The following is a 22,856-nucleotide window of genomic DNA, read 5'->3' on the forward strand; positions in this document are numbered from 1 at the left end:
TAAACAAAGCTGTCTGTGGTTCTGTAGTAGAGAGTTTAAGTGGTTTAATTTAGGAAGTGGCAATGATAGGGTAGAGTAGGAGGAGATTCTAATGAAAAGGGAAAAGCCCAGTGCTGCTGATTTATAATAAAAACTGATGAAAATCAACATGAAGTTAATTTATGGATTGTGAAGTCCAGAATTAACTTTGCCTGTTGAACTGGTTGAGCTTAATGTGTGTGAACTGAACTTTAAAGGGACATTGTGTAACTTCTCCTGTTATCTATTCACAAAAATCGATTATTTGGTTCAAAAGTCTGTTTTTCATTAATCAGTAATCCCCCCCATCAACAAACTGAAGTGTTCCTTTCAGCTCTGAATTAGCCGTTCATATCATTCATATCTCCATGGAGCGGGTAAGCTCGGTGCTGGCTGCCATGTGGTGTCGCCATGTCTTTACGTTCAGCGGCAGCGTGACGGTAGGAAACCACGGAAACTCAGCGGAGACACCGGAGCTGTCGGCTCAGGTCGAGGTGGCGTCTGTGAAAAGTCACCGTGGTAACGCAGTGAGGAGGAATGGAGCGTTACACTGATGCTGCATTCACGTGCAGTCAGGCAGACGGCCGTCGGTAACAAACCAGATGTCATTTTAGTCACAGAAGTCCAGAGAAAGCCGGTAAAACGTGGGTCAGGTAAACAATACGACATCGCCATGACAACATATTGTCACGTGTATTGTTTTGCCTCGTGCTGACGGACCACTTGTTTACATAGAGGCTTGTTTATGCCGTTACCTGCAGCGGCTGTCGTCCGTCTGCCGTCTGCCCAATTTCACGTGAATGCAGCATGAAAAATACAATTGAGTTGCTTGTGATATACAACCGCAACACTAGATGGGAGTCATTCCTACACAATGTACCTTTAAAATAAAAACTGATGGAAATCAACATGATGTTAGTCCAGAATGAACTTTGACTGTTGAACTGGTTGAGCTTAATGTGTGTGAACTGAACTTTAAGATAGCTCTTGTGAGGTGTGACCACTGAAGATGGGCCATCTGTGTGAAGATGAGGCGTAGGCGTGGTGTGTGTGTGTGTGTGTGTGTGTGTGTGTGCGTGTGCGTACGTATGTGTGCGACTAGTGCTTAATTGGACGTGACAGTTCTGTGTCTGCTGAAAAGAAGCTGATTGGTAAATTTCATCTGACATTTGGCTTCGTCTGAATGAGGTCAACGCTGTGGCCTCTGTGTGTTGCCTCCGTGCAGAGAATATCCTCATTATTCATTTATCAAAGCCATGTGATACACTGTGTAGTTGTGTGTGGTCATGCATGTTGTGTGTGTGTGTGTGTGTGTGCGTGTGTGTATTTGTGTGTGCCTGTGAATTATGATCCTGATTGATATCAGGTGAAGGAAAGTTGTGTATTGTGTGACTTGTGCCTGAACCAAGTCAAAAGTTACATTGAGGCCTATACTACAATGGCATGTGTGAGTCATGTTCACTATTCTGAACAATTGAATTTGTTCTTCCCTCTTGGTTACTGTTGCTATGCCTGTCAGGCTTATTGTTTACAATGCTAGGTGGTCAGCTTCATCACTCTTAAGTCATTTCTGAAACGATGGGTCCATAATTACAGACAGGTAGACAGAAGCAGGTTTTTGTAGGTAAACACACATTACCAAAAATAAAAATAAAATAGAAAATCAGAAAAAAACCCGAACAAAACTAAGCAAACAGACAAACATGTAAACAAAGGACAAACACCTACTTAGTGAGCACATAAGAAAACGGCATGAACAAAATTATCAACAAAAAAAGAGAAAAGTATAATGTAAACTTTTATAACCCCCCCATACACCCCTGAGACTTCACTACCATCCATACATGTGTACATTGAAATTCATATTTTCACAACTCTTTCTCAATCCTATTCTTTGATTTCATAAACATAATATGACTGAAGGGAGAGACTTACCTAATAAGAATAGCTGCTGATTATACCTGCAGCTGTGCCAGCCCCAACTAGTTAATTACACCACAGTTAACTGCTCGCATTGATTGAAAAACTGTTTCTGACCCTGTTAAGTTTTTCCATTCGACTCTTTTTAAAAAGAGTCTTGTAAAAGTGGTCGATTGAGACTAAAGCACACCTCCGGGGTAAAAGACAGTGTCCTCTACAATTGATGATAGAAGACGAGGAAATAGAGAAGCAGCATTACTGTTTCATGATAAGTATGCTACAAAAAACAAAAGTTTACATTCAGTCATACTATCAAACAGTCTATGTTCACGTCATGAATTAACCGACATGTAGACGTGGTTGTAGCTGATGTTGCTGCAGTTTTTTTTTCCTTTCTTCTTTTTTCCCCACTAATTAAGGTTAGGTAAAGTGCTCCTAGATGTGGGATGACGGGTTGCCATTCCGAAAATTTCCGAGGGTCCGTCGTTCCGAATTTCACGAGGGGCCGCCATTTTGAAGGTGTCAATCACTGTGTTTTATTTTGAGAATTGACCGGATTCTTTCATGTTTCTTTGTTTGACTTCCTGCCCGGCTTGACGCGATTGCAACCCTTTCGGGATTCGATCTCCGGTCACCCAGGGCAGCAGCTCTACCCGCTGTATTACTACCTTTCGAAATGGAAAACCTTTTTTCAGGTTCGGAATGGCGCCCCTTTTTCAAAAATAATTAAGAGTCGGCATTACGAAACATGAAAGTAATCGTTTGGAATGGCGGTCCTTCGGAATGCCGCACTGGACCCCTCCTAGACTACTATGCTAGTTAGCCAGATTTATATTAGAGCAGAAAAACACATTTCTCTCTCACAACTGGTTTGGCTTTTTGGTGTAAATGCTAAAAGTGTTTGGATGGAGAGTAGAGGTCTTACTGCAGTCCCATGCACATCTTGTCTTCACGTGCTTAAATCCAAAGCTTGACAGGCTTGTCATGCCTTATTACAGTCGCTAAGTTATGACTGGACAGTTGCTGTTCTGTGAAAGGTCTAAGAGCACAGTCAGTTACTGTATGACCATGTGTCCTGATTGATATAAAGTACATTTGTGTATTTTCTGACTTTTACCTGAAGTGTGATCAGGTTGCTGTATCAGATCCTGTGCTGGTTTTCTTCGTAGACTAAAAACAGAAATCCCTTACACTTATCTCATCAGTATATCAGGTAGCAGTGGGTTGGTCAGTGTGTACAGAGAGGTCCCACAGAGGTTTACTAGTTAGTGCTGTTGCATAACACAACAAGGTTTGATGCATGGCTCTGGCCCGTGGTATGTGGAGTCTGTAGAGGTTTCATCTGGGTGTTCTAGTTTCCTCCAACATGCAAATCAGATGAACTGGGGACTTTAAATTACTCATATGTCTAAATGTGAATGAGTATCTCTGTATCTACATTAACCCCACAATGATTCCTGGGTAGGCTCCAGAGTTCTGTGTGGAAAAGAGTCGCTATCTTAAGAAAATGAATGAATAATATAAGAATTGTGACTACTTAATCAAAAATCACTAAATTACCATTAGAGATATAAAAGGAGATGGTTTTAAAGCGCACAGACAAGACAGTTTCATTTTATGCAACTTATTATATGACTTTTTATTGTGAAATACCGAGATCAGGATGTGTGAAATGAGGACGTGCCTTACAGCGGGTCTCTGTGCTATTAGATTCATGTCTCTGCAGTCGTGAATATGTACTGTAAATGGCACAGCGGTCAGAGGGCACAGTAAGAGGGAGGCTGGGGAGAACAGACCAGAGAATAGACTCGAGGGGGGAAGGCGAGAGAGAGAGAGAGTGAGTGGGGGAGGGGGCTGAAGGCGAAAGAAGAAGAGAGAGGGACAGGAAGGGGACAAGGATGGAGTGCTGCAGAGGAAGGGGCCAGGGGAGCATTTCGGTGTTGTGAGGCCACATAAAACTAATGAAAAATATGGAGCACCTTGTCATCCCCGTACTCAAATCTGGGGCTGATGCCGCATGCACCCAGAGCCATCCATCCAGAAAGTTTTAGTCCCTCGCAGTCGGAGAGGCCCCGATTGTTCTTGGCTTGCACACGCAACTTTTTTTTTTTTTTTTTTTTTTTTGATGCATAGCAGTGACGATGTAACAAACTTTTTAGAAGCCATGGCAGTGGACCAGGGACTGTGCTCCAGTTAACGACATTGCTCTAGTTAGCAGCATGCTGCACTTTAAGCTGCAGATATGCACAGTTTATTGAACAGCATATATATGTATATTATCTCTGTTTTCAGATTTAAGTGTTTTTTTTTTTAATATGTAGATTTCTTGACATCACTTATGTCATCCCGTTGCAAATTGAATTATTTCATTATCAGGGACATTAAATGGGCAGTGAAATACCAATGAACGACTATTTACAGCTAGATTTCTGAATGTAATCACATCTAAATATGTCATCTGGATAATGAGATCTGATCATGAGGGCTTACATTTAATCTCTGTGATAATTACAGATGTGGCCAGAGGTGTTGGTAGCCTCACACCTCAGTGCGACAATGTTGTGTCTCTCCTGGATAATGTTGAAAAGTGCTGTGCCTTTCATTTGCCAAGGATAAACCAAATACGCTTTTAAAAGAGATGTAGTCTTGCCTATTTCACAAAGATTTTCTAAAGTGGACTGGACAAACTTATTGCAAATGACAGTGCAAGTGTCATTTGTGGATTGCAGAGATATTTCAGGGAGACTATTGTCTTCAGTTTGAATAACAGGTGCCTGGGATCTTCTAATCATTAAACAGAGAAAAGAGTTCACCCTGCTTTCTGGCCTCATTCTGTGCACAGAGATGAGAGAAAGACAAGAAAGAGAAAGTTATCTGAGGCAATAAGGGAGAAAATTACTGCCAAGTGTGGTTAATGTAAAAGCTATAAGTCCATCTCCGAACAGCTCTGTGTTCGTGTGACCACAGTTACTCATGTTATGAAGAAGTTTCAAATCCACAGGAGCGTAGCAATAGACTGTAACCTCTCTGGATGAGGTTGAAAGAGGGAAACCGAATGGTTGCAAAGAAAACCAGGGACAACTTCAAACAACATACTGACCTCCAAGATTAATGAAGAGCAGTGTTTGGGCTGCGTGTTGCTTTCTGACTAAAAACAGGGCTGCGTGGAAGAGAAATGTAACAAACATGTCTGATTAGAGTTTGCTTGCGGTGCATTACAAGTCATCGTGCATCTGGGAAAAGCAGTGGATACATAAAACAAAATTAGAGCTTTTTTGGTAAGTCAGATTAGCCCCCCTGTCCACAGAGGGAAAGCTTTCCGAGAAAAGAACACCATCCCCAGTGTGATGCACGGAGGAAGCAGTAACAATATGGCATTGCTTTGCTGCATCTGGAACAAGACAAGCTCGAATCGGCGCGGGGCAGAATGAAATCAAAGAACTATCGAGGCATTCTGGAGCAAAACAGTTTGAGGTCGTGGCTCCATCAATACAATAATGACCCCAAAAACATACATTTAAAAAGAGCCGGGGAAAGGATGAGAAGAATCGACATTGGACCGTTGCGAAGTCGCCTGCTGTGAGCCCTGATCTTAATCCAGCTGAACATCTGTGGAAAGAGCTGAAACCCGCAGTTGGGAGAAGGCACCCATCAAAGCCGAGAGAAGTGGAGCAGTTTGCTGAGGAAGAGTTCAGCCAAAATACCAGCTGGGAAGTGTAGACGTCTCATTAAGAGCTACAAAAAGTGTTTGATTGCAGTGATTGCCTCAAAGGGTGTGCTACAAAATATTAGCTGAAGGGACCCAATGTTGTTTTGTTCAAGCTATTTCATTTATTAAATTATTAAGAGAGTTACATATCTGTGTTTTTGCATATAGGACAGAGAATTGTGAATGGCAAATACTTTTGTCAGTTTGCACCAATAACTTTGGCCATATCTGTATAGTAGTTATTTAGTTTATAGCAGTTTTTGATGAGGCAGTTTACTACAGTACACTGAACTCCCTACCTCTACTTTTTGTACAGCTCTACTGCTTGGACCTGCTTGAAAAACATTGGTCAAAAAGACTTCCTCTGCATTTATTGTGCCAACATGGCAAAAAAAAAGAAGCAAAACACAGATCAGATCATCGTGTCCTGTACATGAAAACTCGTGTTGCACTCACTGACTTTTGATGATTGCTGTCTCCCTTATCTCTTATCGGTGATGAACTTTCATTGGACACCTGGACGGTGTCCACTGGGTAGGCCGAGGTCAGAGGTGAAGCTCTTCTGTTACAACCTGCAGGTCGTGTTGCCAGTATCACCTACTTGGTTTCCTCTGAGCAGAAGAAATCTCAGTGGATATACATGCATATGTGTTAGAGCTTGCAATAATGAAAGCTGGAGGTAATTTAAAACCTTGTTGACATGGTCTAATCCATACATGAGTATCATGATTAATTATGCTTAACATGATAATATATCGCAGGGTAATGAATTACACTGCAGTGGCTGCATGTTGTTTTCTAGAAGCGTATTGGCTCCCTGTGCTGTAGATGTTAGGGACATGGTGAATATCTCCTCTGTAATGAAACTGTTTGGTCTCCAGGGGTGGACAGAGAAAGAGCACTGCTGTAGTTGCTTTGGACATGACTTGGCAATTGGGGGGGCAGTCCACTTTAGAGTGCAGTGAGGGAGGGAGGGAGCGAGGGAGGGAGGAGTGAGGAGTTCAACTCGAGCCTAATCCCCCTGCATGAAGGCTTAGGACTGAGAACTTATTCTGCGCTTCTGGAGTCACTCTCCCTAATTATCCCCTCAAAGTCCTGCCGCAAAGTTCACACAGACAAGATTTTTGCTTTCTTCCTCTGTCACACGCTCTGTTTCTGTCCCTCTCCCTCCCCTCCCCATCGCCTCCCCTCCCTCCCTCCCTCCCTCCCTCCCTCTCTCTGTATATTCTCTCCCTGCCTGTCACCTCTCCTCTGACTCTGACTCCATCTCTCTCACTCTCCCTCTCTGCCTTTGTCCCACCCTATTCATCTCTGTCGGCCTCAGTATTCTAGTTAGGCTTTCTCACTTTCTCTCTTCTCCTTTGCTGTGTTTCTCCAGTTCAAAATACTGTGGACATTCATGAGCCTCACATCACAGCCTGGCTCAAGATGGGAGTACTGTGCTGGTGCTCACTGCCTGTCCACAGATGCTGCCAGGCTTCAGTGGGATTTATGTACAGCTCTGTCTATTCTCTTCAGATTTTTTTCCCCCGTTAGTTCCCTGGACTTTGCCTTTACTGAATCAGAGCTAAAGCAGTGACTTTTTAGCACTTCACAGCCTTTTTTCCCCCCACAGTGTTACAGGCTATAGTCAACCAATATACTCTCTCCTCAAAATCAGTCGTCACATAGAGAGAAACATCAACTGAGAAGGTGTGCTTTGGTGCAGTGCTTTGCTTTGTATTTTTACTTTTACCTTGTATTATTATATAAATTGTTCTGCAGCAGTTCTTTTTAGAGAAATAAAGTGTTGATACATTGAAATCAGTCAGTGGCATGTAATGACGCAATGACCCCTGTCAGCTGGTAATGACGCATCACAGTGCTGTTGGTTTGCAAGCTTACGCATGAAACGACAGGTGCTGGTGTTTTGATGGCAGCCGCACGCTTCCAGTGATTCACCCACTAACATTTTAACTGAGCACATTTCTTCATTGTTGATAGGTTACAGATGGATTTTGAATTAGGATTGTCATTGTTGTGTATATACCTTTTTTAGTCACTATTAAGAGGAAATGCCTGAAGCTTTGACCTCTGGCTTTGATGTGTGATAGGACCTGGACATGGAACCACTGCCCTGCCTCATAGCCAGTTTTTTTTCCAGAGGCCATGTGGGGTAGTGCAGCAAATCTTTTAATCAATCGAATTTTAATCGCAAAATTTTCCAAAGCACAAAAAAATAAACTTCAGCCAATATAAAGGCTTTGTCCGTGTACTCTACACACATTCATGCTGTGTCTTAGGAAAGAGGATGTTTGCACTCATACTTCACTTCCAGTTTTGTTTGTTTACATTATTTTGAGTAATTTTCGTATCAAAGATTTCTAGTTGTAAGACAGTGAAAAACAAATCATCTAGAACAAAATATCAATGTAAGAATGAGTGAAAGTTTCTCCTGACAGGCAGAGACTGGAGGCTTAGGGACATATGTGAGGACAGTGTGGTAGCTGATGGAATAGACCTTGTAATACATCCATCCAGTCCTGAACGAAGCTCATAACTGTGGAGAGCAGTGAAAAATAGATTTAACTCTAAGTAATGACACAGGAAATTATGCATAACAAGAGCACTGCACAGCTTTTTTCCCTTTTAAAAATATAAGCCATGCTGTATGAATACAGTTTTCAAAATGAAAAAGGTAAGAAATAGAAGCCTTGCAATAATTTTATCTGACAAGTTGTAGTTATCTGTCACATTTAACATCTATTTGTATTATTATTAAATGCTCAAAAGATGCTTCAAACTAATATTTTCTCCCGATTATGATTCATTGTGTTGAATCCAAAGCAATTTTCAGCTCAGAGGCGTTGAGCTGAATGACGACTCATTTTCTCTGTGAAATCACACACAATTAACTCTCAGCATGAGCTAACCACCGTATCACCGGTCGTAGGCTTTTCTACTATCTGACTGCTTTTTGTCAAAACCCACAGCAAGTTATGTTGAAGTCTTATTATTCATCCACGGAGTTTGCTAGCATAGCATTGCATAACATGAATGAGCGGCGCTAGATCCGGAATGCCATTTGCTCGTTCTCAAAGCCCAGAGGCATGATGGGAGTGACACTACTGTAGATTCAGTGGGCCGTATAATATGGAAATCACCTGGAGGGAAGATTTTTTCGGCGTTTATGCCAAGTGAGCGTTACCTATAGAGCAAAGAGGCGGCGTTTTTTTAGACCCGACATAATGTTCTAATAACACATCCGTGCTGTGATGAAACCAGTCAGTCTTACAAGGGGCATTATGGGTAATGTAGGTGATATATTACAGTACAAGGACTGCGTACTGGAAGTTCATTTCAATCAGTTTTGATCCTGTGTTTAAAGCAAGCTAAATTGGTGCAGTGCCATTACATTTTTTTCCTCTTGATACTGAAAACTCTGTAGTCAGTGATTTTCCTGCCACATAAAACATCAGCACAACCAGTTTGTATTTGTTCCGTCCATGTTTGCTAGCCTGCAGCCGTTGCCTCATTATCATGGATTGTGCGGCCTCATCTAAGGCAAAAAAATGAAACTGTAGCCATATTGTCAGACCATTACTACACTGCTTGTGGCAGAGCGAACCTTTAATGCACCAATTGTGTTTTCGCCTACGTGTCAGGTTCAGTCGAACGTCAACCGAACAACCTGTTCACTCTGTGATGTCTGAGGTGGCGACAGCTGCGAAGGCTATTACTGCACATGACAAAGAGAAACAAATTGTTGCTGAATTGATTCTGTCGCTGTTTTGCTGTTCAAAAGAATAAAATGAGGGTAGAAACATTTGCTCAGCAACTCTCCCTCCCCTTAACACAGTCTTTAACCTCCTGGCACATGATCGCATGTTGGAAAATGAGGCGTTTTTCCCTCGACGTCCTTTGTAATGTATGAGATGGAGATGGGCATCGTGTCACCAGAGGTTTGGTTTGTTTGCATCCACGCGGGTGTCACCGAGGCGATGAAAAACGGGTTTTCCTGTTATGCCTCAGACGTCGGGATTCAGAAGCACCAGCTGGCACTTATTGGCCTTGGCTCGCGTCGGCCGTGCTGTTGATAAACGGCTATTAATGGCCAGACGCTCACCCTGAAATTGAGTTTAACTTCGCCTCTCCTCATTACTCAGTCTGAAACTACACCACGATCCTTGAGGTGGATTTCAAAAGTTGCTAAAAAATTGAGGGCATCGGTCAAATTGATTTCAGCGCTGACCGGCTGCTACTCAAGTAGTCCGAAAATATGAGCTGTAAACACAGACCTCCTCCCTCAGCACGTGTGGGTTTCCCCGTTTCACCTCACAACAGCCAGAGCCTGAAGAGTGGCTGGAAAGTGGTGGCAACAAGCCACTAGGTCTCTGCTGTTAAGGAATGGAGTATATTTTCCACTGGATTCATTATATTTGAGATGTATCGATTGTGTCTTCTCCTATAATTTCCTTTACATGTTTTTCTATTCCTTTGCTATGTGTGTGTTTGTGTGTCTTTTCTGTCACGTGCACTGTAAAAACTCAAAATCTTTCGAAGAATATTTGTCTTATTTCTTGTCAAAATGTCTCAATTTTAGTCAAAACGTATCTCTTTCCACTTAAAATAAGACTCATCACCTAAAAATGTACTTGTACTTTTAGACAGTTTTCACTTTTTTCAAGCAAATTTTCAGTTGAAATAAGTAGAAAAATCTGCCAATGAAAGCAGGTTTTTTTGTGCTTGTAATAAGAAAGAAAAACTTGCTCCACTATCAGATTTTTCTACTTATTTCAAGTGAAAATATGCTTAAAAAAAAAAAAAAAAAAAAAGTGTCTAAAAACAAGCTACTTTTTAATGTGATGAGTCTTATTTTTAGTATAATTAGATTTGTTTTGACTAGAAACGACATTTTAACTAGAAATGAGACAAATATTCTTGTTAAGATTTTGAGTTTTTGCAGTGTGGGTCTTTGTTTTTCATTAAGTTTACATTATTTTCTCTCTTGTCATGTTCTGCTCTATTTTATCCTCTTTTGTCTGAGCCATTTCCTGTGTGTCCGGTTCCCTACAACATCATCAGCCACATTGCACAGCTCTAACCCGGACACCAGCTCACTAATTCCAGCCTCCTTCACTTTCCTCTCCACTCTCCTCTGCCCGTGTGCTCTCTCTACTCCCTCTCCCTCTGTTCTCTCCCTCCCTCTCTCCCTCTCTCTGTTCCTGACCTCTAGGATCAACCGAGCAAAACTGATTCCCACTTTTTCACGGATCATGAGTGCGTCAGTGGTTACGCAACAGTGAGAGAGGACGAGAAAGAGAGAGAGAGGATAGAGGGAGAGAGAGAGAGAGAACATGTGAATATGTAACTGACATATTTGTCCATCTTTATTTTCGTTGCTACTTAGCACAAAAGAATATATTGCTCTTGGTTAACTCACATTCCCCAACAAAATATTTAATATGCTTGCATGAAATATTCCAGCCATCATTATCTGGCCTTGCTGCTGGGCAAACGTAAAATATGCACCGTTCACACACACACACACAGCAACAAATAGATGATCTGTTGACGCATTACATAAACACACATCTGCACGGTCACGGATACAAGTCATAGCATTCTTACTCTTAGCTTCAAAGTCTGTTAAATTTTAATGACCACCCAGGGTTGCAATTAAAAATGTGTTTTCATCAGATATGTGTGCCAAACACACAGTCATTTTCCAGTAAAGAACGAGCCGGATGTGCTGAGGTTTTCATGCGGGAGTAGTAGTACACTGAGTGATCACATTTGGCTGAAAACTCAGGGATGCTGCGTATTGTTTGTGAAGGGCCTCAGACCTTATGAGTAGGATTTATACCAAGAACTAGGTTAAGATGTGGCTTGAAGGGCTGTATTGTGAGAGTCTTTAGTATGAGCGCGCGGAGGCTTAGGAATATGTGGAAGCAGCGTGTGTGTGTTTGTGCCGAGTGTTTGTGTGTGATTGTGCAGAGGGGTGACATGTGTAGATGTGATGGCTGCAGCCATGCATAGATGTTCACACCAGGGAGAAAGTAAACAAACATGGCAGCCGGATGGTAAGAAATGCAGCAGTGCACTGTCAGAGCAGGCCTCCTCTCCCTCTCTCCGTCTCTATATCTTCTTTATTTAATTTGTCCTCTTGGCCTCTGTTTGCTATACCTGGACCAAGGATGTGATGATTTCATCCCCCTGTCTCTTTCGCTGTCTGTTAGCATGATACCTCAGAAAGTATTTGCAGTGGAATATTTCAACAGAGTTTGGTAGAACTAGCAGACAAAGACAGATGTCAACAGAACGCCACAGCGGTGACATTTACAATGGATTTTTTTTTCTGTCAATCTCAGAAAACAAATTGCCTCCCTTAATTCTTTAATTGTGATTCGTTGGTCCAACAATTATCTGTCTCTACAGGCTGTGGTTGCCAGATCTTCTGATGTCCAGGAAAAAGAGCTCAATAGTTGCATTGACTTTCTGTCCTATTTTCCTGTAACCATTAGGCTACAGTTTGCATTTGACATTTGATCGGTGCAACAGTTTGGTCGAACAAAATTAATTCTGAGCAATCTTACAAAATGAGTTCACATTTGACATTGTTGTAGCAGGAAGATAAAATATTTAAACAGTCGAGGAAACTGTCTCTGACTTTGAATTTTGTACATTTATTACCAGGACGTCTGTTCTCCAAAAGTCCACATGATCACCATGCATATTTTTCGGTGGAATTTAGCACCTAAGTTCTTGTACTTACTATTAAATCCCTTACTCATAGTACCTGGACTTTATAGGTGCCATTATAAAGGGAATAGTGGATCTAAGCACCCAGACCTCTTACATGAAGAAGGGCCACCAGATACCTGGAAACCACATGTTTTATTTATTAGCTTTTTATTCTTAATTTTCAAAGTGAAAGCTATCATGAGAGAAAAGAAAAGTGTGAGTGTCTCTTCTGTGCAGCAGCAGACAGATGGCACCTGTTGCCTTGTCTAAACCTAGAAGAGAACAACAGTATGATGGCAATAATGCTGTTTTGCTGCTTCACACAGTACAGTTGCAGTGCACCGAGTGAAGACCAGTGAGAGATGATTTAAGATTCTTCGGATTTTCTTTTACTTGTTGATTCGCTGCTTTGTACAGACCTCACAATGGATGCATTCAAAGTGGAGGCTGAAGCTCAGACATGTATGTGTGGCGCCACTGTAGTGCTTTAAGTGTTTCTGTGTTGCTGCCACCCTTTTTCATGCTTCTCTTTCTTTTCCCATCGATGATATCGCAGCCACCTGAGCTCACACACACACACACACACACACACACACACACACACACACACACACACACACACACACACACACACACACACACACACACACACACACACACACACACACACACACACACACACACACACACACACACTATGGAGTCTGATGTTGCTTGGCAGCTCTCTCGTCTGACAGGGTTTTTCTACATTTGTCTGCGTTTGTGAGCGCTTCTGTGTGTTGAAGTGTCGTCCTCATGTAACAACACTCCAGACACCGGTTAAATACAAAAAGGTGTCTTATTTCAATATAAAAATGTTTTAACCATTTTGGTGAAATTTTGACCTCAGACCACGATGAAGCCGGTGCACAATTACTAAAAGAAAAAGAAGCAGTATGGAAAAAAATGCTGTTATTTCTATGAATATTAGCATTAAATATGAAGTGATGTGAAATGGAAAAAGCCTTTGGTGAGGCGAGCAATGGAAACCATGGTGCACCATTCAAAGGGAATGAATATTACAAGAGCCTTGATAATCTTGCATGGCCTTCATCTTGAGAGGAACCGAGGAGGAAAATGTGAGACAGGTGAGGACCGGGTGGTTTTTCCTGTGTGATCTGACTAGAATGACAGAATTTATATTGATCATTCATTTTTACAGGTTTTAAATTACTCTTATTCATGTTCTTCCACGTGTTTATATAAGCCATTTATTTAACCAAACATTCCCCAGGTAATTTGCAAAAGAGAGATGTTCAGAATGCTAAAATAGAAATATCCATGCAATTAATATTCACTGAACAAACATCCGTGCCCACGTGTTCGTACTTTAATTTGCAGCAGAAAGGCTTATAATTGGATATATCAGCGAGGAAACTCCAGCGACTGTGCACAATAGAGAGAAATTATCTTCAGATGAATTTTTTATTTTTTATTTTTTTACCGTGCCCTCAATTAACTGGTCAGTTGAGATGTCTGAGGCCGTCATGTGACTTCAAAGAGTTGCAGCACTTTGCTTGGTTATAACCAAAAACTGAAGAGAATCTCTCACCCCTCAACCCCCCTCTTCAGAGAGAGACATGGTAGGAGCCACGCAGCAGGCAAATGCCCTTGCTCTGGTGGAGCCATTATGCAGATGATATGCTAATGAAGTCATCCGATTTGGTTCTGCTTAGGGTGCGCTGCACTGAGGGAAGATAATCAAGCCCTGATCAGCTCCCAACGCTGCACTCGCTGTGTTCTAGTATGCATGTGAGAGTGTGTGTGTGTGTGTGTGGATCCAGTCATGTGTGCAGTGTTGTGCTGTGCTGGTTGGGCTTTGAGAGAGAGAGAGGGAGAGAAAATATGTACCGTACGTGTGGGTCTGTAATTAGTTGTGGATGTTTTTTTGTTTTGTCTTGTTTTTAATACACAAACTGCCTTCTTTGACGCAAACTGTCGACTTTGTTTGCTCATAACACAGACGTAGCTGTAGCTGCTCTGACTCTGTGTACAAGGCCAGAGTCAGAATTTTGGAAACGTTGTGCCCCACCTGCTTTCATGTTGGATTTCAGAAATTCAGTTTTCCGTTAATGTAGGATTAAAGTGGTTTTTAAAGCCCTGTTCAAACCACCAGGAATAACACTCTAGTGGAGAAATGCTTAGTCTACTGTAGGACTGGATGTTGAATGCAGGTTTGGAGTGCTCAGGAGTGTGTCGAGCAGCAGAACTTAGTTTTACATCTAACATGTTTGAATCAAACTAAACTAAACCTAATGTTTGAATCTAACTTTAGTGACGTGAGAACACAGACATGGTCAAGTTGATCAGCCAATGTTGCAAATTACAGATGTATTGGTATCAATGTGGAGCTGGCTGATGACCCCCACCATTGTATTAATATGTTTTAGATAAATAAATAAAGGGACTTTGTGCTGATACACTGTGATCTCCCAAATGCAGAGCCGGCCCAAGGCAAAAGTAAACTAAGCACCTGCCACCACCTTAGGGCCCCCCCAAGAACAATCAACTTTATTAAATCTATAATGCATAACTACAGAAATCCTGTGTATTTACAAAACTCTTAAGTTGTTGTTTCACATTGCTGTTGCAGTTCATTTAAAACCAAAAATAAAAAATAGGTGATATGTTTACAGCAAATGCATTAGCTATTGGTTTATTTTGTTACTTTTATTAGGCCCATATGTTATTCAGTATCCCACTTAGTACTACATCACTTCCAATATTAAGTGTAAATCTGCACTTCTGGCTGAATTTGATGCAATTTCAGATTAAAAACCATAATGCTATTATCATTCAAGGCTAGGATGATGATCCATAATGACAGATTTGTAGTAGGTGTGTAAATGACCAATAATCTGGATTATTGGCAGTAATTGGACAGAGGGTCCCAAAACTAAAATTGTGCTCAGGGCCCCATGGAGGCTTGGGCCGGCCCTGCCCAAATGTTAACATTCTGCTGGCCTCAGAGACTTTCTAACATACACACAGTAAATCGGGGTACACTGTCTCGCCCTGAGGACACTTTGTCTTTAGGATTTAAGGAGCTGGGTATCAAACCAACAGATTAGTGACCAACCTCCATACCACAGCCCCTAGCTGGTCGTCTGTGACGCTGATCCATGGAGCTGGTAAATATATTTCATGAGATGTAGAAATGGGTCAACCCCTTTTTCCACAAACTGGGGCTTTACATAGACACTGATATCAATACTGTTGCTGTTGGCTAGATTTAGTCACATTTAAGCACATTAAGTCTAAACACACCAGACTGAAACTGTAAAATATTCACCATGTGTAAGTTGAATGTCGAATAGAAATTCTCTCTAAATTTACACACACACACTCAAAAAAAAGGCCGTGACCTCAGCGTCCTCAGTGGGAGCTACATCACTGCTGCTGTCACAACAAATGTACACACACACTCCACAACAAGGTTCTTGTTTGAGATGCAGCAGCTCCTGTGTTTTGCTCTTCACCTCCACATTTCTCGTTCTCCGTCTCCTCCGCCCTGCAGTCCCTCTTTTCTATTTTAGCCTCCCTGTCCTCTCTTTCATCCCTCTGTCCTCTCTCTCCTCTTCAATCTCTTGTCACCCCTTCCTCCCTCAACCATTCGTCACACACACCCACCTCCCCACCTCCCCCTCCATGCCCTCATCTGGCTATCAGACCGTCATCAGTTCACTCTTCTCCTCCCTCCCCTCTCCGTCTCCTCCTCTTTCACTTTATTTGCTGCTTTGTGAAATGTGCAAATAGTAGTTCTCCCCTCATGATTAAATCATGTCCCTCCTTCTTCAGCTCTTGATCTCTTACTCTCACTTCCATTTTTTCCCAGTTCAGTTGTAGTTCAGTGCCGTTTTGTATATTTACTCCCTGTCCCCGCCCTCCACTCGTCCCCGTGTCCCCTATTCCATTGCACTACCTGCTCCCAATCCTTTTTAGTCCTAGACCTGACCCTCCCTTAAGCCTTAAGTAAACAAAACATAATTTCACTCTTTTATCTCCTCTTTTTCCTCCCATTTTGAAAAAAAAAAATTTGAGTGTAGCTGAGCACATAATGATTCAACTTGCATGTTTTTGTAGGCGAGTCTCAAAGCACTGCAGCACACCCATTAACCCCTGTTGCCTCAGCGCCTGACTGGGGGTCCTCTGAGAGACTCACAAAGGCATTTGATAGCGTTTGATCTTCTCCTTCCCTTTCTGTCGTGTGTATGCGTGTGTGTGTGTGTGTTGCTTGGATTAACACATCCCATTGATCTCCTCCACCCGTGCTCTGGCGCTGTCTGACAGATCTGCGAGAGGCAATAATTAGCCTGGTAATTGGCTGATCAGCTGCGCAGAAATATGCTGAGTTAACAGAGTGCACCGCTGCAGCGCTCTGACCCTACAGTAGATTTTGGCAGGTGTGAGTCTTTGTGAGCGCGTATCATGTTTCACAGCACACCAGGGATTCATTGTGGCTTTAATAATAATATCTAATCACCTACTATTAGATTCATTAAAGCACAGTTAGAGGGCCTCATTAATATAAATCTTTAATTATTTGTGTCTTGTGAAGAGGGTGACATGTTTTACATACAGTCATCTTGTTGGGTCATTTCACTTCTCTCTCTGAATGAGAGTGAACCACATTTTCTCCACCTGTAGTTGCTGCTGTGTTCTTTGCTAGAGGATAACATTTAATGGGAAATGGGAATATACTTTTTTTCTTGTGAAAAACACAGTGCCCAGCTGTTTTACAAACTTATTCAGCCTGCTAATTAATGAAAGCATGCTGTTTTAAAGAATGCATATATCAGTGGAGGAACCCATTGGAGAGAGAAGCTGGAACAGTAAGGTGTGAGGAGTTGTTATTATACACAACTAATCAGCAGCTTGGCGACCTTGTTTTCCACTTTACGTGAAATAAGTTTGATTTCCATGGCTGTATATCCACCGTCTCTTTCAGTAATGCATGTCACTGAGACCATGGATCATGGGGAAATATGTACAACTAAGAAATAGTTTAAAGGTCCAGTGTGTAAAATGGGGGAAAAACTGTGATATCTAGCATTCAGATTGTAGACCGCAGCACTCACTCACTCAGTCACACTCACCCACCCCTCCCATCAGGAAAGTGACGGTAGCCTCAGAAGACAAAAAAACTAGTTTACCACCATGGGACGATATCAGGAGCATGGAGCGATGAGGTGAAGATATAAACTATTTAACGATATGTCTGCTGTTTCCTCCTCCTTCTTCTTTCCTTCTGCCTTCTTCTTTGTTAGTTTATTTATGAATGCGAAATTCGCGAAACATTCTCTCTGGCTGCCTGGATTTTCCGTACAAACATGGCGGCGCAAGATGGTGACACTCTCTAAAGCAAGACCCTTGCTGTAGATATAAAAGAAGAATTATGAGGCTACGAAAACCAAACAAATTTGATTTTATAGTGATGATACACTTATGCAAATAGATCCATGGGGAGTATAGTCAGAGTTTGCCAATAAACCTTGCCAATTTCTACACACTGGACCTTTAACTAAAGGTCAACACCTTTACAATGTTATGTAATATCTTTAACTCTGGCTTGGGAGGGGCTTTGTTCACGTTTCTTGCTCCATTAGGTCCATTTTAGTGATGTTGGCCATGTTGAAATATCTCAGCAGTTACCATGGCGAGAAGTTAACAATACTTTTCTCACTGATTCACACAATGACCAATACCACACAATTTAATCTGGACCTGTAATTAATCTTAATTATTTTTTCAACAGTGCCTAGAAAACAACAACAACACACCTCCATATTAATCACCTCTTGTTTAACATCGTGCTCCCTTTTAAAACACAGTCAAAAATGCCAGTGCTATTCATTTTTTCACCCTGTTGTTACCTGTTGCTGGTTCCACTTTACACCTCTGGGTGTTTCTGTGCTCCAACATCTGAAGATGAGGATGTAGGAATCAGAGTTTATGAGCGAGTATATAAACCAGAGCCACTGAAGACTTGTTCCTGTGAGTGATCAATACTTCTTTCAAGCATGACACCATCACCATGCACTCAGGCGTCAAGCGAGGCAGTGGAGAAGTAAGACGGGGGCCGTGAGCGTGCACTTAGTTAAGGTTTAAGCTTTGTCTGTGTGTGTGTGTGTGTGTGTCCAGAGAGAGATGAGAGGCTAAAAGTGGGTGATGGATCCATGAAGGGAATATCCTCCTCTCTCAGAAGAGACAGAGAAAACACACCCACTGGGGTAAAGAGAGCGGAGAGGCGCTCCGACCTTCTGCTGACCTGCGCTGTGAAACACCAGCCACCAGCCCGTGACGAGTCCCCGCGCACAGACCTCTTAACTTGTCCAAGTATGATCATCTGTGTCCTTGAACATGTTTGGCAGGGTTGCAATATGTCCGTCTGTCTGTGTGTGTGTGTGTGTGTGTGTGTGACGGAGTGAATGCCTTACTGAATTATAGAGTATGTTTGCTTTTTAACAGATCAGCAGAAGAGGTGATGCCACAGTCAATGTCACAGCCTTCATGCATAATTGCTCCACTTTGTCATTGCCAAGGGCTGGGCAGAGCCACATCTGATTGCTTCCCCCCCTTTCTCCTTCCCTCTCCATCTTTTCCTCTCTCTCTCTCCCTCTCTCTCTCCCCCTTCAGTCTTTATTCTCATTAGACTCATTAACTTGTCCTGCAGAGACAGATAGACCAAGACAGACAAAGAGCCAGCATATTGCGCACACTGAAGGCTGAACGAGTGAGGTCTTAAAAAAAGATTTGAGTTAAAAGGTCTTTACCTCGCGGCGCGGTTGATCAGCTCCAGACAGAACAACATGGCAGTGTAAACTAAGTATAGCTCCCTCTGAAGCTAAATGAGGCTTCACGTAAAAAGGGTAATGTGTGACACCATGTCTGGTACAACAGACCTGACCCATGTCTGTGTGTGTGTGTGTGTGTGTGTGTGTGTGTGTGTGTGTGTGTGTGTGTGTGTGTGTGTGTGTGTGTGTGTGTGTGTGTGTCTGAGAGAGCATGAGCTTACCTGTTGGTATGTGTCTGTGTGTGTGTGTGTGTGAGTAATGGTGGTAAGAAGACACTGAGCAGTAGAAGGCTTACCGTATCTGTGGTGCTGAGAGGTCACTCTGTTAGCCGCTGACTCACTGTCCGACGCTGCTTAAAAATTAATTGGAAATACAGTTTATAAAGTGCTGCACTACGATCTCTTGGCAAGTTTTCTCTATATATATATTTCCATGAGAGATGATGTGTATATATACATATATTTTTGTTTAATCTTATGCTTTTTTTTTTTTTACTGTCTTTGTCCCACCTCTTTTTTCCCCCTATTCCTTTTTTCTCTCTGTTTTCTGTTACCATTAACTTTTTTATTTCTTTTCTTGTTTCTCACTACAAATTGCATACATTTTGTAGGAATGCTCCAATGGCTAAAAATATGTGTATTGGAACATGAACTAACGACTTTTGCAATCCTGCAATAAATTATATATAAAAATAATTGGAAATACAATTTATAAAGTGCTGCACTACAATCTCTTGGCAAGTGTTCTCTCTATATATTTCCATGAGGGATGATGTGTTTCTGTTTGTAGATTACTGTTGATGCTGTTGATATTTGTGTGCTTTTAGGTAACAGGTAAAAATGGCTGCTTTTCCCTCAATGTGATAAATTCCATCAACAGCATCCAACTTCAGTCCCTCTCTCTCCTCGCCCTTATTCCAACTTTGCCGTCTGTTTTGAAGCGGGCTCGTATGATTCTTTGGGTTTGTGTATATGCACGTGTATTTGCGTGTCAGCACGACCCGGTGCTGAAAGGCCCGGCAGTGAGTGAAGTCGGAGTGTCTCATGGTTAAATGATGGGCCCCTTTCGGGCACTCAGAGGGCTTTGAAACACTAAGTAATTGGTTTTCCTGGCAGAATGGGGCCACGGCTGTAGCTCAGGGCCAGTGTGAACTCCACTGTAGCTCAGGTCTCGTCAGGGACACGGGGGCTGCTCAACCCGGGGTAGAGGCTCGCTGTGCAAAGGCATGGAAGATGTTAAAAGATGTAGAAGATGTTCAGCACACAAAGTCAATTTAAAGGGACATTGTGTAACTTCTCCTGTTGTCTAATCACGAAAATCGATTATTTGGTTCAAAAGTATGTTTTTCATTCATCAATAATCCCCCCCATCAACAAAGTGAAGTGTTCCTTTCAGCTCTGAATCTGCCGTTCATATCATTCATATCTCCATGGAGCGGGTAAGCTCGGTGCTGGCTGCCATGTGGTGTCTCCATGTTTTTACGTTCAGTGGCAGCGTGACGGTAGGAAACCACAGAAACTCAGCGGAGACACCGGAGCTGTCGGCTCAGGTCGAGGTGGCGTCTGTGAAAAGTCACCGCGGTAACGCAGTGAGGAGGAATGGAGCGTTACACTGATGCTGCATTCACCTGCAGTCAGGCAGACGGCCGTCGGTAACAAACCAGATGTCATTTTAGTCACAGAAGTCCAGAGAAAGCCGGTAAAACGTGGGTCAGGTCAACAATACGACGTCGCCATGACAACATATTGTCATGTGTATTGTTTTGCCTCGTGCTGACGGACCACTTGTTTACATAGAGCCGTCTGCCCAATTTCACGTGAATGCAGCATGAAAAATGCTTGCGATATACAACCGCAATGCTAGATGGGAGTAATTCCTACACAATGTACCTTTAATTTATATTCATATTGCACCACATCATAACAGAATTTATCTAAGATTACTTTTCATGTAGAGCAGGTCTAGACTGTAACGCTCACAAACACAGGTTTTGTCTGAACATAGATAATTAACTCCTAACTGTTGAAGAGGAAAACACAAACATCCATTTATTTCTCTGAGCTTAAGCATAATGACTTTTTCTAGCTTTAATTAGAATTACATTACAATTTATTTTTTAATCTGCAGCTTTTTTTCCCTTGGACGAATGCTCCTTCCTCAAGGTCAGAATCAAGGTCACAGTATATGAATCAACAACAAACAGTCGTGCCACGGCAGGAGACATTGCTTTCCACTGTGGATGTGTCGGGGACATGTTCCCCTCACCTTCACACTTGCTGTTTGTTTTACTCACATTAAAATCTCTTTTAACGCTGTTCTCTGTTCAGCTGCCAAAATCCAGAGAAGAGAAAAGAGATCCCGACACAAACGGTGACACATTCGTCTTTGTCGCTTTCAGTTATTACCTCGGAATAAGAAACAGTTTGATGTTTTTTTTTTTTTCTTGCCTTGGTTTTGCCTCAGCTACAAAGAGGTTACCTTGTTTCCTGAGAGGAACACCTACTCTAACAAAAATATCTTGATATATTTAGGTGATATTTTCTTAACTAGTTATTTGATTTCATTTTTAAATTTTATTATAGTCATGAAAACCCACCCCCTCTTTTCTTTTAACGTTGGGGCATTGACTGCATTGTGCCCTGGCTGCCCTCATACTTACCTTTGATGTAAACATGTGGATGATGAGTGTCCTCCAGCGTCCTGTGAGCCTCACCACTGCACAAGAATTAGACTGTAACGTGATAAATGTGTGTGTGCTGCACGAATGAATGTCAAGATTATCATTCAGGCTTTCACGCATGTGCGGACACACGCACGCACATGCACACACGCACACACACAGGTTGGGCCTGCTCAATCACTCATCGTTTGTCCCTGAAAAGTCTCCGTCAGCAGTCCTCTCTATCTTTCACTCTGATAAACACAAGCATGTACTGTCTTCACATCCCCCTGGCTTCCAGCTGCTAAATAACCCTATATTTGTACAAGGCTGTGTGTGTGCGTGTGTGTGTGTGTAAATGTTCATTTCTGTGCATCTGTATGCAGCAGCAGAGGAGCTGGCTGGTCGCTGGTTCTTGGCCAGCCCCAGGCGCAGGAAGAGCTTTATATATATTTTGGCCTACATGCTGCCTCTGACTCTTCTGGGAGCCTGTCAAGAGCTAATTTTTGAGACTGATAGAGTTGTGTTAAAGAGATGTAGTTGTTGTGACTGGGGAATACACTGTATGACTTCTCTTTTTTTAATGTAATCATCTTTATTGTTTTTTTTTTCCATAAGCCTCCACTCCTCCCAGATCTGCACACTCCTCTCCGACTGTAATGAATCCTTTATATTCTACTGAGTCGTACTGAATAGTTTCATTCTGCATCTGACCTGTTATTCTCCACATGTGCTGCAACAGTCACTGCCAACCATTCTTTCCCAAAGGTTGAGCAAAGGTTTGCGACAAAAAGCTGTAATCTCCGCCACTACCGTTACTTGATTTTCTGTTCTTTGTACCATCTGTTGCCCATAAAAAGATAAAATGTGAGTTTTTTTATTTTTATTTTTCCTTCCAGCCTTGAGTTGTAGTGCAGCTCAGGTGCAACAGAGACCCCCTCACGCTGGCAAAATCAGTAATAAAAAGTTAAATAATATGAATTGGTAACACTCA

At 42.1% G+C, this 22,856-nt stretch overlaps 1 protein-coding gene across 1 annotated transcript in view; it reads left to right on the top strand.

The window, feature by feature from the left end:
• nrxn3b (neurexin 3b) overlaps positions 1-22,856 on the top strand; it is a gene marked incomplete at both ends in the record, with an annotated part of 315,810 nt that overhangs the window by 8,632 nt on the left and 284,322 nt on the right. The gene's annotated exons all lie outside the window — the stretch shown is intronic.

The sequence above is a fragment of the Trachurus trachurus genome (assembly GCF_905171665.1).
Source record: "Trachurus trachurus genome assembly, chromosome: 24".
NCBI classification, from domain to species: Eukaryota; Metazoa; Chordata; class Actinopteri; order Carangiformes; family Carangidae; genus Trachurus; species Trachurus trachurus.